The following is a 3,686-nucleotide window of genomic DNA, read 5'->3' as shown; positions in this document are numbered from 1 at the left end:
AACAAGATACAGCGGCAATAATGAGTCAGGTAATGATTTGCACATATTTCCTGTTTTAAAAAGCACAACCAAGTTTACTGTTGAAATATTAAATATACTGTATAGTAACATGTGGCGAAATATCAATACCCTATTTAAATTTCTTAGAACTTTCCCATGAAATTCAAACGTATGGTACAGATTTTGTATCCAGTACAAGGCATAGATTTTAGTGCTTTCACACCCAATGAATTAACAGACCAGATAATGTGAAATACAAATAAGCACAATTTCCCTTTAAAGAATGTATAACCAAAGGAAGTTATCAAGATGTAGACAGACAACAATTCTACGATAACTTCTGACCTTTCTAGTTGTCAGACCAAACTGCATTTTTAACAACACTCCAGATATCTAGAAGCACTGCAATATTGCAGGAAGAAAATTGAGTATGGATCTTGGTCTCTCTTTTGAACCAGTTCACTGAACAATAAAAAGAAAAATCTCTGCTTGCAGATAAGAAGGGAGTCTTTAATTTATGTAAATAAAATGGACTCAGATTTAAAAAGGTCTTCTGCTTCTGTTAATAAAACCTGTGGGAGGGCTTTAAAAATTTTATAGCAACTAGTAAAGATCCTTTATTTAACGTGACATTTCAATTTATATTCACTTTAAAACAGTCCCTATAAAATGTATAAATAGGGCAGGCTCTTTACGATGCAGTGTCCTTTTTTGTTGCATGTGATTTGCTCTACAAATTAGATGTTCTAAAACTATTTATACCAACATAAATTAAATTAAAACTGTCTAAATGGATCACTATTCTTTCACATAGTGGAATGAGTCATGATGGTGTTTGAAGTTGTCAATTGCAAAAGAAAATGTCATACAATTATTACATAAATCATATGTATTAGTATGTCTGTCTGTCTAAAGAAACTAAAGGCAGCATAAAAAAAATATTGTTATTGTAGGTACTCTACCCCTCTGGTATTATCCTACATAGAGAAATATAGCAGAAAACTTAAATGGTGGCCAGACTTCCTGAAAGGGTATGGTGGTGTTAATTCATCGTTTTTTTATAAATGAGAATAAACTAATACACCATTGCTAATACACTTGACTTGTTTCATGAACAGCAATTGGTTTTTATTTAATCATCATGTGCTTTTTTTAAAAAAAAAACCCAGAAAAGATTAAATAATCATGAAAGCTCCAGAGTGAAGAAGTGGCAGCTCTGCAGTGCTTGTCCACGATTCCTGCCACAAAATGTAAACTTCCAAGTACGTTCTCATCATGAAAGTGAACCAGCAGTCACGACCCTTTGAAGCTGCATTCAGTCAGCTTGCCAGGGAGATACAGCACATGTCATCAGTGGTTTTGAGGTTTGGAGAATGGTTGACAGTTCACAAAATGTTGACACGGTGTCCTGACAGACGACAGCAGATCTCAGCACATCACCTCTGTATGATGCCCAACTATACCCTTTAAAAAGAACTGTGGGTGAAGGGTATATCTTTGGCCCAGTTCAGTTTCTTGTAGCTGGGGAAAAAGCATTTTAGTACAATTATAATTCATGCAATAAACTGAGTAAATGTGTTGGAATTCATATTATGATGTTTGTAGCCCATACATTAACTATTGTTTTTTTTTTAAATATATATTTACACCAACCTTTGGTACAGTGGGCAAAGACCAATTCTTAAATATGTTTAACAGTAGTGTAGTCTTCAGACAAAACCTACCTGTTGGTCCTGTTTTTTTCAGCTTTGTTTTTTCCAATGGCATAGGATTTTTAAGAAACTAAGAATTTCAGTGTTGCTGACAGTTACCTGTAACACAAATGTTATTTTAAAATTTATGTTAAAGAAATTGCATAACAATTCCAGTACAATTCCATTATGTCCACGCAAATCCTACTTGACATATTCAGTACTTTTTTTTTTTTTTTTTTTTAATTTAGTGAGTCATTTACCTACATATGCTATATGTTCAGTGCGAACTTCCTGAATCTTTTCATAAGACGCATCTAAACTTTTTAAATAATGCCACGTACAAACTTTCAACACGTTTTGCAAAGAGACACGCGCATCCGCTCGTCCACGCGTTATTGTCACGCCCAGGCCTCTTCCTCGTGCACGCGCGAGGCTGTGGTGCTGCTGGTTTTAGCCAGGTGAACGAAGTTGAACAGAGAAAGCAATGATGGCGAACGCTGGAGAAGAAATTGGTCAAATTAATCCTAATTCAGAAAACAATTTCACTGCATTATCTCTTAAAATTACGATGAAAAACCAGGACAGGCCCTGGAAATTGAGGTTTATTTACCTGCAGTGCTGTGAGTATGGAACACGTATTATATATAGAATGTCTATGCAAGTTCGACATTTATATTTAAATGTTTTCATAAGAGACGTGCATACACATAATGCATTTTGTAACCTCTTTACTGTTTGGAAGAACCACTACGTTTAGAGTAGAAGACCAAAACAAAACAATAGCCATGAATTTAAATCGCTAGCAATGTCTGAATACAATAAGAGGTGCAGTGCTTTTAAAATTAAAATCACGAAACCGCTAATTTCATGTTTTTGTCACATATGTACACTATCACATATGTTGTATGCACAGTCTAGTTCACTTGGGATTGATTGAGTTGAAGCACCTGTCACGTGTGCAAGTGACTAGGCAGCACTTTGAAAAGTACACTTGTTTTACATATTCAATCCCATCTTGAGTGACCTTGGCCTTATTTATTTATTTATTTAAATTCTCCAGGTAGTTAATTAACTTGAATTACATGTTGCCATGCAAGTAACAAAAATGACTTTTGCATGTCATTAACATTTGTGGACACACACCTTTTAGATGTTGAACACCAATTTCCTATTATTATTAATAAATAATAATAATAATAATAAAATTAATAATAATACCTACTAAATTAATCTCTGTAATGTTCACTTGGCAGTCACTGGCAATTCTAGGAAAGTGATGGATTTTGGTTTACCATTGCACTTGCCCATTAAAATAATAATCTATTTGTCTATTGTGTAAACAAGGGTTAGGTTATAGTTTCCCCTAGTGGTTTCACCTTACTGTGAATTAGATTTTGAGTCACCGTTGCATTTGTGAGAGGGCCTGTTCATTAAAATAACTTACATGTCAAACACATCTGTGCAGTATACAGTACACACTGTCAATAGTATCTACATATATTGTATGTGCGTACCTGGGTTGACATGTTTCAAGACTATCACCATGGCTCCTGGAGAGTGATGTCATCAACATTTAATATAATTCCAATAACATTTCTGGATGGAAACAGAGCAGCATTTTCCCATTGCATCCCTTCAGACGTGTTTTCTTTCCATAGCAGCATTTGACTTGGTGGGAAAATGACTTTACACAATCCCAGTGTGTTTAAATGCAGAGGGGATAACTGTCAGCAGTCATAGTTAATTTTATTAATTTTACATCCTTATCCTTAATTACATTGAAAGTGAAATAGCTAGGCTGTTTTATTTATTTATATAAATAAGCCACTTTTGTTCCAAAACTAAATTAATAGATCAGTCTTTCCTCTTAAGAGTTGTGCTTTAAGATTTGCAGACTGTTAAATATAAATGCTCCCCTGTTAAGTACTTCAGCAGATAATTGCACCATTTGTTGGGCAGTTTATAACCATAACCTAATTAATGTATTTTACT

The 3,686-nt window shown here is 34.2% G+C and overlaps 1 long non-coding RNA gene across 2 annotated transcripts; it reads right to left on the bottom strand.

Annotated features, from left to right (window-relative positions):
* Positions 1-519: 519 nt before the first annotated feature.
* LOC121327415 lies at positions 520-2,062 on the bottom strand. 2 transcript variants are annotated; one of them, XR_005951553.1, is made up of 3 exons: positions 1,955-2,062; positions 1,725-1,811; positions 520-1,521 (listed from the first exon to the last, which is right to left on the bottom strand). It is a non-coding gene; the product is annotated as an uncharacterized LOC121327415 (long non-coding RNA). The 2 variants fall into 2 exon arrangements; XR_005951554.1 differs by having other exon boundaries at positions 1,959-2,062.
* Positions 2,063-3,686: the final 1,624 nt, after the last annotated feature.

The sequence above is a fragment of the Polyodon spathula genome, chromosome 14 (genome assembly GCF_017654505.1).
Source record: "Polyodon spathula isolate WHYD16114869_AA chromosome 14, ASM1765450v1, whole genome shotgun sequence".
Classification (NCBI taxonomy): Eukaryota; Metazoa; Chordata; class Actinopteri; order Acipenseriformes; family Polyodontidae; genus Polyodon; species Polyodon spathula.
The sequence above is the reverse complement of the archived record's forward strand: the minus strand, read 5'-3'. Positions and strand labels throughout refer to the sequence as shown.